Raw genomic sequence first — 12,638 nt, forward strand, 5'->3', positions numbered from 1 at the left:
AAATTCATGGAGCTTGAGGTTGAAGACGAAGATGGTGGTGGCGCGCAAAATTCAAATCTCAGGGCAGAGTTTATTTTATTTTGAGTGGTATGCGTTTTATAAACGACTGAACAACTTGCCCCAGTGGCCACACATGCGCTCTTAGACTCCTCATGCCCAAAGTCTGGGGTTCGAATCCCCCTCGCCCCAGACTTTTTGTTTCTTTTATTTTTTCATGGTTTTACTACTTGTTTGAAAATATAATGAATTGAAGGCAAGTTACTAACACTGAGCGCGCGCTGGCCCAGTGGTTTGGTTTTGGGTATGTGACCTAAAGGGCGTGAGTTCAACCCCTCTAGGTGACAAAATCATATTTTTTATCACTTTTCACACTAAATTTCTTCACAACTTCACACAATTATTTAACCTATCAAATTAAATCATTTTCACTTCATTTTTCACACACTTTTTATTTAACATATCTATTTTGTGAATAATCAAAAAAATCATAAAAATATTATTTATTTCATATATTTTAATTAAGGTTTAAAATAGTATGTTTTTAAGTGTTTTCTTAAATACTTTAAATATATATATTTACTTTGATTTAACCTAATCATTTTATAAATAATTTTATGATAAAACCCTAATTGTTTAGGTCTTAATTAAGTAAAAATCTTTATTTTTACTTTAGTTAAGTTGACTTTTGTCAAATCTCAAAGTTATTTTCAATCTCTGATAAAATCAAATGATTAAGGTTTTCAAACAGCGAAACCTCATATTATTTCAAATCATTTTCAAAACTAATTTTACACCAGTACTATAAAGTACTGGGCCTCTAATAGAGTGTAAGTCCCAAAAACCTTCTCTTCTTAGCTTGTTTTCAAAACTGTATTTTCAAAATCTTCTTTCTGTTTTCAAAACATTCTTCTGGTATTTGAAGGGCATTATTCCCGGTGAAACTCTTCAGATACCTATGTGACCTTTGTCCATCTTCACTTCTTCTGTTTTCAAAAACCATTAACTGTTTATCATATACATTCAACTGTTATCAACAAAACAACAAAAATACTGTTGAGGCTCTGTACATACTTCTTCAATGGCCTCCACTCCATCCAGGTTAGGCTTTACAAGCTTTCAATTTACAGTCTTTTATTTAAATTACTGTTAAATATAAACTGTGCATATATATATTAGTTTAGAACTACGTTTGAGTATAAACCTTAGGACAGTTAAACTATATATATATTATAGGAATATGACCTAGGATTGAGAATGTCTTCCCGGTGAAGGCTCTTTCCTAATTAGAGATCTGTAGTTCAAACCCCCAAGATGAATTATTCCCGGTGAAACATCTTGGCAAAAACCTTAGAATCCAAATAATAGGACACATCCACCCAAAGAGGAATTATTCCCGGTGAAACCTCTTACCCATTTGCTTAGAGCCAAAATAAGTTCAAAACTACATAGCTTTCTCTTGTGCTATACCAAGGACCCTCGATTAGCCTCCTCTTGGGCTTTGTACAAGGACCCACAGGCTTCTTAAAAGCATTTCCAGCTTCCTCTTGAGCTTGTATACAAGGACCCATCAGGTTTCTTATAAACATAGGAACAGGTCTTTAGTCACCTTTTTAGCCTACCCTGGTGAGTTTCTTCCAATTTAAACCAGACTTTAAACAAGCTAAGTTTGTCTCAATTTTGCATTGAGTACACTTTTTGGAATGAGAGACATGGATAGTCTCTGTCACCCTTATCTTCATCAATCTTCCTTAGCAGAGTCTAGGATCCATGTTTGATCATCCTCAGCATTGAGTCAGCCTTCATCTTGGGCTTTAAACAAGAAGTCTCACTAGATAATCTTTCTGCCATTCTTTTCAATAAAAATCCCTGGAAAGGGTTAGCTTCCACACATTCTTTCATTTTCAATAAAACCCCTGGAAAGGGTTAGCCTCCAAAATCAATCCATCATTTCAATAAAACCCCTGGAAAGGGTTAGCCTCCAAAGTCAATTAATAAAAAGTCAAAAATAAAGATTCATTTCTCTTAGGAGATAATTTCCCCAAAAGAGTCAAAACCCCTGGAAAGGGTCAGCCTCCAAAAAACATGATAAAAGTCAGTCTTTTAATAGACAAATTCACCAGCTGAGTCAAAATCCCTGGAAAGGGTTAGCTTCCAAAGAAAAACAGTCTTTTTTTTAATCTCCAGTAGAGTTAAAACCAACAAAAACAGTTAGCCTCAACCTTGGGCTTCATACAAGGCACCAAACAATAAAACTCCCCTGTCAAGAGTCAGCCTCAACCTTGGGCATTGTACAAGGCATATAATAGAGTCTCCCTAGTAAGTTCTTCATCATTCAGTAGCCACAACCTTGGGCTTTGTACAAGGCAGATAAACCATATCTTTCATGTGTCAAAGATTCCTAACACCTAGGATCTTTTCCCCATAGAGTCATCCATACTCAGTTTATTTAAGAGTCCGCCACAACCTTGGGCTTTGTACAAGGCAGAAAATAATGTTTTTCATAGCTAGAGTCAGCCACAACCTTGGGCTTTGTACAAGGCACATAAATAGAGTCTCCCTCAGTAGAGTCAGCCTCAATTCTGGGCTTTGTACAGAACACCAAATAAAATCCATCAAATAAACATTCTCCAAGTAGAGTCAGCCTCAATTCTGGGCTTTGTACAAAACACAAAAATACCCTGTAATTAATCCTCAATGGAGTCATCTCCCAGAGTCAATAATAATTAATCAATCAAAAAGCCTCAAGCTTGGGCCTCATACAAGCCAGCTAAAGTCAAATCTTTTATACAGTAGATAGACATAGCTTATCTCTATAGAGAGATATTTTTACTACTCTACCACATTCAAACAAACAAACATTTCAATTTCAATTTCAATCAAGTCTCCCATTTAGGACTCTGAAAGACATGCTCTGGCACATCCCCAGACTTGTACACTTTCCCTAATTTGGACGAGCATCTTTCTTTCATTTAAGAGGCATCTGACTGGCATACTTGCACACACAAGTAAGGTCCCCCTCTTGAATGAAATGAATCCAGTTATTCTGTCACTCTTTCAAAATGTTTGTGGTAGAATAGTACAAATACCTCTCTCTAAAGATGATTTCATGTCACTTTACTGTAAACAGAGATTTAATTCCAAGCTTCAACCTTGAGCTTCAAGCAAGGCACCCAAAAACAATTAATTTCCCTAGTTAGTTCCCCGAACTACATTAAGCTCTGACTTCCACTAGGGATATGTAGGCATGAGGTTCACAAGGAATCTCAGCGAGCTAATAAAATACCAAAAATAGTCAGTCTATCTATCTGTCTGTCTTTTAAAATCAATTCAATTCCTTCTCCTAACACAAAGGAGAAACTTTCCCAATCATTAGCAATAAACACAAACACAATGACACAGAGAAGGTTCCTGTAGAGTACTGCAGATATGTAGGGTGTTTAAACACTTCCCTATGTATAACCGACCTCCCGGACTCCAGAATTTCTAGTCTAGGTGAAATCCCCACACTTAGCAAACTCCTAGGGTTTAGTTGAGATCTTTTTTCCCCTTTCCTACTCGTAGGACAAATAAGAAAGTTCGTGTGATATCGTAGGAAGAACTGAAATAAAATTCATCCCACCACGGGCGCATTCTCCTTCCAAATTTCGCGTGAAGGGTTTAGCGTGCCGTCCTCCCAAGTGAAACGGGGAGGTAAAAGAAAACGACACCACACAATGCATCAGGCAAAGCGTGAGATAGTAAGGGCAAACAAGTCCTTTAACAAAACCTGCAAGGAAACAAAGGTTAGTAGCAAACACAAACAAGTCACACAAGTGCCCTTAGGTTTAGAGGCTTGCTTGAAGTTCGTAGGTAAGTACCCTCCCCACTGAAGTTTAGTTGGTTCAACCTATCCTATATAAAGATCGGGTTCTAGGGAGCTCATATCATTGACCTTTCTCGAAGGCGCTTATCTCAGTTCGGCAATCGAATCACCAACCAAGAAGGTCCTGAAAGTCCAGTCCATATGAGTGTAGCTTCGAGTATCAACCAACTTCAGTCGGAACCAAAGCCAGTCACCTCGCTACTTTCTAATAGGCCAAAGTCAAGTTCAACTAGGGTTCTAGGGGCAAATTAGTGTTTACGACACCACGCAGCAGACAAGTGTTTCCTCGAGTCGGATCCCAAGGAACACCTGGACAAACAAATGTGTCACACTAACAATGGCCACCAGATTAACCACATCAGTATACGCTGTGCAGTCTCCTTGGTCTCATGCCATTTACCTAAGGTTCTCAGATCCGGGTTAGGATCTTTCACATAAGTAAATACCCAAAACAGCCTTTGAAATATAAAGCAGACAAATCAAACAATTAAAGTGAATCCTAAACTCTAAGGTAACCCCTCTTTTAATCGAAAGTGTCCCCAGCAGAGTCGCCAGTTCTGTAATACGGTGAACTGACTTTTAAAGAAAATGTGCGGATAGCAAGAGTCGCCACCGCCTTTTATTTTATCCAATTAGGAAAGGCTAAAAGAACAGAAAAAGACCTTTTGAAAAGATTTTGAGTTCGGGGGGTAAGTTATGCAAAGGGAAGGTGTAAGGCACCCTTTGCATCCATGGTTATCCATGGGCTCTTAATTGCTTAGCTCACTTTGTTTGAATTGTTTGAAAAGCGGGGTGTAAATAGAAAAGATTTCGAAGAAGAACTTTAGCTGGTAAATAAGCGTAGTCTTTTTGAAAATATTCATTGAAAAGAGTGGGAAAAAGATTTTGAATTTGAATTTGGATGGAGCAAGCAATTAATAACAACTACCCTAAGTTTGAAAAATCGTTCTTTTAGCTTTTCAGGCGAAAGGATCTATCCATACCATAAAAGGGCAGGAAGTCTTTCAATTGGATGTTTTTAAGGGTTATCGAGTAATCATTCACCATAAGACTTTCCCTTGCCATAAAGAGGGCAGGTAGTCTAAGGGAAGGATAAAATAGTCATTAATCTTTTTAGGCATCATGCGAGGGTACCTTAGCAATTTGGGACAATCATCTTTTACCGAGGCAACTTCGAGGGACTAGATGATTTTTAATCTCTGTAGGCAACCTTGCTTTAGGTATCCTCGGAATCGAGGGACTTGACTATTTTAACAATTTAAAGGCAACAGGCAACAGATCATAAGGCAACAGGCAACAAGAGAGGTTACCCTAAAGGTGTGTGGGTGCAACAATCACGTGGTTAGTTCGAATATTTAATCTTGTATTGTTAGTGATCTAACGTTTGATTGATGATCTTGCACTCCCTAATTTACTAACCACAGCAATTAATATTACGGAAATTAAAGGCAGAAAATAAATTCCTACGCTATTACAATAAACACCTACGGGGATGGGGGAAATTAAAAGGCAAAAGAATAAGAGAGATCAATAATTAGTTTTAAACATTGAATGCCTTGATCTTCCCTCGAACCTTCGATCGACCCTGAAAATTAAAATGAAAATAATAGGGGTGAGTGTATGAATGATTCATAGACTATTTGAAGTAATCCTATTTAAATTCATAAGGCAAAAATAAAATAAATAAATAAAAAGTTACTAAACAAAGAAAGAGGGGTTAGAACTTAGCTTTTCGATTGCCATGGCGCGTAGTCGAAAGATCTTTGATTAACCCTGAAAATTGGGCATAAAGAAGAGAAATGCGTTAGTGCATTAAAACCCCCAACACTTATAACGTGGCAGATTAAAAATTAAAACAGAGATCAAGGCAAAAGGGTAAGGCAAAAACAAACCCTGAAAGGGCCAAAAGTTAACCAGGGTTAACGGACAACACCTACCAACAAACCTAAGGCTAACCTAAGGGTACCAGGGTTTATAAATGTATCGAAGTTAACAAAATTTGAAAGTATATATGAAAATAATAGTTTCTATTGTTAAAAACAATTATTTTTACTGTTATGAAACAAATCGAACTTTCGAAAAAAAATAAGATTATTGGTTATAAAATTATTATATGAAAATAAAAAAGGCTAAGATGAAATAAATTTGATAAAAGAAAGAAAGGAAAATAAATAAAAGAATTCATGTAATTAAAAATAATAGAAAAAAAAAACTTAGCTCTGGATCTGGTATGGAGGCTCCATGATGGACCATGGTAGAGATGCAGTTTCTTGGACGTATGATTTGGCACAATGGAGATCCATTGATTGGCATTCGAGGGTACATCGTGGGTCATATGCAGGCGCGTTGTACTGGATCCTTACGCTAGCATTACGTTTCAATTAAAAAAAATTCACTTGGCACCTATGTGGTTCGAACTTGCATCCTCTGGGTCACCTTCCTCATCCTCTAGCCAACTATGCTATATGTTCAAGACATTAATACGTTGGCAACAAATAAATAAATAAATTAACAAGTAGCAAATGGAGTAAATTCAAATAGCCAGTCAAAGTGGGACCCCTTTATCTGCGAACAGCCAATCACAAAAGGAGAGAGAGGCTCTGATTGTTGACCAACCAATAACATCATGGCGCGTGTGCAGAGAGAAAGTTGAAGGTTTGAACGGCCTGTCTCGTCGCGCCACGCGTGCTTCAACCACCCCTGGGAGTTTTAAACCGCCGTTGACGGCAGTTTCCTCCTTCTTCTCCGATGGCCATGTTTTCCTCACCTGTAAAAAACAACGAAACAAATGAAAAAAAGTACCCAGATCCACTAAACAAGTGGCTGCGAACTCAATGGTGGTATTTGTTTGACCTGAAAATGCCTGTATCGTGAATTACGAGTGCGAGCTTTTATTTGCCCTAACAATGGCATTCAGTCGTTCCTGCGTTAAACCTTAAAACCAAAGCATTAAACTGACTCTAAACAACCTTACTAACATGTCTGAATGAATGAGACCGGTTCATGTCACGTAAATAATGAGTTAGAGCCTTCAACCTTTACCAAATCGGTGCAATCTCGAAGGGAGAGATTTTGGGCTGTATCTTGCTTGCTCAAAGGCCTGGGATGATTCCTGGGATATCAAGGAAGTGTGTTTGATCTCTTGGAATGGCTGAAAACAGCTGCAACCTTGAACTCAAAAATTTCAAAGCTTCTTAAAATTTTAGGACTCTTGGAGAACTCTCTTGAGGCTAGGGTTCCTTTTTTTTCGCCCCCTTGGCATTTGGCTTTGATCAGTATATATATGAGATGGATTAGGTCAAATAAAATTGAAAAAAATCTCAATGGATCTTTGATTGCTCATTTGAGAAATTTGATTGGAAATATGGTTTTGAAAGTTTCTAATTATGGCCAATATTGACTCAATCTTCTCCCAATCACCTATGCACGAAATTATATTGGATATGGGGTATATTTGATGATTAAATTAGATCCAAATCAACTCTTTTATCAAATATTTGTTTTTCTTTTAATTTATATGATTTTAATTCTTTTTAATTAGAATAAAAAATCAAAATAAATCAAATAAATCACATATTTTCGTGGCAAGGAGATTTTGGGCTCTTGGATACTTGAGGATCAAGATTGAATCAAAATACTTTGGGCCCATTTGCAAAAATATTCAAATTCCTTCACATTTTTCCCTCCAAAATAGCCCAACTTTGACAAGGTCTATCTCTCTCAATTTTTGAGGTATGGGGGTGTTTTAGGACTTTTTAGAAACCTTAGAGAGTCCTCTAACCAGTGTCTTTGGTCTCATATCAAAATTATTTTCCATGCTCCTTGTGTGTCCTTTTGAAAAAAGTGACTTGTTATTGACTTTTGAAAAGGACCTATAATGTTTTGGTCCATATCTCTCAAATGAAGCATTTTTAGACTTGGCATGTGAGAGACAAAATTGTAGAGAATCAAATTTCCTTCAAAATAAGCTTTGGATGGAAAATTTCTGATGTTCCATGTGAGAGTTATGGCTGGTCAAAGTTCAGTTAACTTTCTCCTATGAAAACCCTAATTTAGAAACTTTTTGATTTGTTGATTTTTGATCTTTCCTTGATGAACCATGATCAATTCTTGATCAAATGGTGAATGATACTTCAATATAAGGATTTTGACAAAAAAAATCAGGAGTTTTGACCTTACTTTGACCACCGTTGACTTTTAGGTTAACCTAGTCGACGGTTAACTTTCTGAACAATTGAGTGTCCAATTCTTTGAGATGAGACTTGATACTTGTCATGGAGATGATGTGAGATATGTTGAGCCATATGAGATGCCTTGGAGCCATTGATTTACTGATTTTCCTTTGAATAAGCCAAACCCTAGTTTCTGAGCCTTGTATAGGAGAATGTGTCTTGGAGCTTTATGTATTGATTTGAGTTTGTATATGAGAAATAGTATGGGCAAATTTTGGGGTATGACATATGGGATCTTGTATTGGATGGTTACACACATCCAGTTTCTGCTCAAGGAGTCAAGCTCACAAGGCAAGCCATGAGTGATGACCAAAAGAAATTGTTCAAGAATTATCACAAGTCAAGAACTATATTGTTAAATGCTATCTCTCATGCTGAGTATGAGAAGATAACAAACACAGAAACAACTCATGATATCATTGAATCTCTAAAGATGACTCATGAGGGAAATACTCAAGTAAAGGAGACAAAAGCTCTAGCTCTAATCCAGAAGTATGAAGCTTTCAAGATGGATGAAGATGAGAACATTGAAGAAATGTTTTCAAGATTCCAGACTCTGACTGCTGGATTGAGAGTACTTGATAAAGGCTACACCAAATCTTATCATGTAAAGAAGATCATCAGAAGCTTACCCAGAAGATGGGGACCCATGGTGACTGCTTTCAAGATAGCCAAGAATCTGAATGAGCTGTCTCTTGAAGAGTTGATAAGTGCCTTGAGAAGTCATGAGATTGAGCTAGACGCAAATGAGCCTCAAAAGAAAGGTAAGTCTATTGCATTAAAATCTAATAATAAAAAATGCACTAACGCTTTTCAGGCAGAAGAAGAAGAATCTGAGAGTCAGAGTCATAAGAAGAAGATGAATTATCTCTCTTATCCAGAAGAGTAAATCAACTCTGGAAGAGCAAGCAGAGAAGATTCAAGAACTTCAAGAGGCCTGAAAAGGGAGAATCTTCTGAACACAGAAGAATCTGGCAAGAAGAAAGTGACGTGCTATGAATGCAAGGAACCTGGACACTACAAGAATGAATGTCCAAAGCTTCAGAGGGAAAAGCCCAAGAAAAGATTTGAAAAGAAGAAAGGTTTAATGGCTACTTGGGATGACTCAGATTCTTCTGATCAAGAGTCAGACTCTGAAGATGAGAAAGCAAACATAGCACTTATGGCAACTATTGATGGAGAATTAGAATCTACATCAGACTCATATTCTGAAGAGGTATTTTCTGAACTCTCTAGAGATGATTTAGTTTTCAGCTTATTTGAACTTCTGGAAGTCAAGAGTCAACTTAGTATCAAATACAAAAAGCTCAAAAAGCTTTTTGCATCTGAAACTAAGAGACTTGAAATAGAAAATTCTAAACTGAAAGAAAAAGTTTTAAAATTATCTAAAGATGTTGAAACATCTTCAAGTTTAGAAAAGTCTATTCCAAGCACTAACAATATTCTGAAAGAATATGACTTGAGCTTCAGAAAGTTTCTATCTAGAGGTATAGGCAGAAGTCAGCTAGCCTCTATGATTTATGGCGTAAGTGGAAACAAGAGAATAGGCATAGGCTTTGAGGGTGAAACCCCATATAAACTTGAACCTGTTGATGAGATGATTATCAAATACAAACCTTTGTATGAACAATTCAAGTATGGCCATTCTCATGATATTAAGCACACATATCACTCTACGAGTTTCCACATAACACACACAAAGAAGCATGCCATTACACATTCTGTAAAATCTTATGTGAAACCTCATGTTAAATCTCAGTTCAATCAGAACTTGAGAAGGAATAACCCCAAAGGACGCAAAAGAATGTGGGTACCTAAGGATAAGATAATTTCTGTTGCATATCTCCTTAACAGTTCAAAAGGAAAACATGTCATTGTACCTGGACTCTGGATGCTCACGTCACATGACAGGAAGAAAGTCTATGTTCCAAGATCTGGTACTTAAATCTGCTGGAGAAGTAAAGTTTGAAGGGAATCAGAAGGGCAAAATCATTGGCTTAGGAACCATTTGTATTGGTAATTATCCCTCTATAACTAATGTTCTTTTAGTAGATGGATTAGCTCATAACTTATTGTCCATAAGTCAATTAAGTGACAATGGTTATGACATAATCTTTAATCAAATGTCTTGTAAAGCTATTAGTCAGAAGGATGGCTCAATCCTATTTACAGGCAAGAGAAATAACAACATTTATAAGATTGATCTTTCAGATCTTAAGAATCAAAAGGTTACTTGCCTTCTGTCTGTTAATGAAGAGCAGTGGGTCTGGAAAAGAAGATTGGGTCATGCGAGTTTGAGAAAGATCTCTCAGATTAACAAACTCAATCTGGTCAGAGGACTCCCTAATCTAAAATATAAATCAGATGCTCTTTGCGAAGCATGTCAGAAAGGGAAGTTTTCAAAACTTGCGTTCAAATCTAAAAATGTTTTCTCTTCCTCTAGGCCGCTAGAACTTATGCACATTGATCTTTTTGGCCCAGTCAAAACAACATCAATCAGAGAGAAGAAATATGGATTAGTCATCGTAGATGACTATAGCAGATGGACGTGGGTAAAGTTCTTGAAACACAAGGATGAGTCACATTCCATGTTCTTTGACTTCTGTACTCAGATTCAATCTGAGAAGGAATGCAAAATCATAAAGGTCAGAAGTGATCATGATGGTGAATTTGAGAACAGATTCATTGAAATTTATTTCAAAGAAAATGGTATTGTTTATGATTTCTCTTGTCCTAGAACTCCACAGCAAAATAGAGTTGTAGAACGAAAGAATAGGACTCTACAAGAAATGGCCAGAACCATGATCAATGAAACTAATATGGCTAAGCATTTCTGGGCAGAAGCAATTAACACAACATGTTATATTCAAAATAGAATCTCCATAAGACCTATTCTAAATAAGACTCCTTATGAATTGTGGAAGAACAGAAAGCCCAACATTTCTTATTTTCATCCATTTGGATGTGTATGTTAAATTCTGAATACTAAAGGTCATTTGCATAAGTTGGATTCTAAAGCTCAAAAGTTTTTCCTTCTTGGATATTCAGAGCGCTCTAAAGGCTACAGAGTATACAGTACTGAAACTCTGATAGTTGAGGAATCAATCAATATCAGATTTGATGATAAGCTTGGTCTTGAAAAGCCAAAGCAGTTTGAGAATTTTGCAGATATAGATATCTCTAACTCAGATCATGAAGAACCCAAGAGTAAGGATGTATCAGAAGATCAAGTTGCAACGTCTTTAGAGAATCTCAGAATTTCTGAAGAGCCAACAATCAGAAGATCTTCTAGACTCAACTCTTCTCATCCAGAAGATGTGATCATTGGAAAGAAAGATGATCCCATCAGAACAAAAGCATTCCTTAAGAACAATGCAGAATGTCAATTTGGTCTAGTATCTCTGATCGAGCCAACTTCTGTTGATCAAGCTCTGCAAGATGCTGACTGGATAATTGCCATGCAAGAAGAGTTAAATCACTTTACTAGGAATGATGTTTGGGATCTGGTTCCAAGACCTAAAGGATTTAACATCATTGGAACAAAATAGGTCTTCAGAAACAAGCTGAGTGAGAAAGGTGAAGTCATCAGAAACAAAGCCAGACTGGTTGCTCAGGGCTATAGTCAGCAAGAAGGCATTGACTATACAGAAATCTTTGCACCAGTGGCCAGGTTAGAATCTATTCGCTTATTAATTTCATTTACCACTCAGAATAACATCACTCTATATCAGATGGATGTTAAGAGTGCCTTCTTAAATGGTTATATAGATGAAGAAGTATATATCCATCAACCTCCTGGTTTTGAAGACTCTAAGTCTCCAGAACATGTTTTTAAACTTAAGAAATCATTATACGGACTGAAGCAAGCTCCTAGAGTTTGGTATGAAAGATTAAGTTCTTTCCTTCTGGATAATGGTTTCACTAGAGGAAAAGTGGACACAACTCTCTTCTGTAAAACCTTTAAAAAGGATATTTTAATTTGTCAAATATATGTTGATGATATTATATTTGGAACATCTAATGTTACACTTGGAAAGGAGTTTGCTAAGTCTATGCAGGCAGACTTTGATATGAGGATGATGGGAGAACTCAAGTATTTCCTTGGGATCCAAATTAATCAAACTTCTGAAGGAACCTACGTTCATCAGACCAAATATGTCAAAGAGCTTCTGAAGAAGTTCAAGTTGTCTGAAAGCAAAGAAGCAAAGACTCCTATGCATCCAACGTTCATATTAGGTAAGGATGAGGTAAGCAAGAAGGTAGATCAGAAAATCTACAGAGGTATGATATGATCTCTTCTATATCTTACTGCTTCTAGACCTGATATTTTATTCAGTGTATGCTTGTGTGCTAGATTCCAATCAGATCCTAGAGAATCTCACTTAACTGCTGTTAAGAGAATTCTGAGGTATCTGAAAGGTACTACTAATGTTGGTTTAGTCTACAGAAAATCTAAAGAATACAACTTAGTAGGATATTGTGATGCTGATTACATTGGAGATAGAGTTGAAAGAAATAGTACTTCTGGAAGTTGTCAGTTTCTG

The sequence above is a fragment of the Vicia villosa genome, linkage group LG5 (assembly GCF_029867415.1).
Source record: "Vicia villosa cultivar HV-30 ecotype Madison, WI linkage group LG5, Vvil1.0, whole genome shotgun sequence".
In the NCBI taxonomy this organism is placed as follows: domain Eukaryota; kingdom Viridiplantae; phylum Streptophyta; class Magnoliopsida; order Fabales; family Fabaceae; genus Vicia; species Vicia villosa.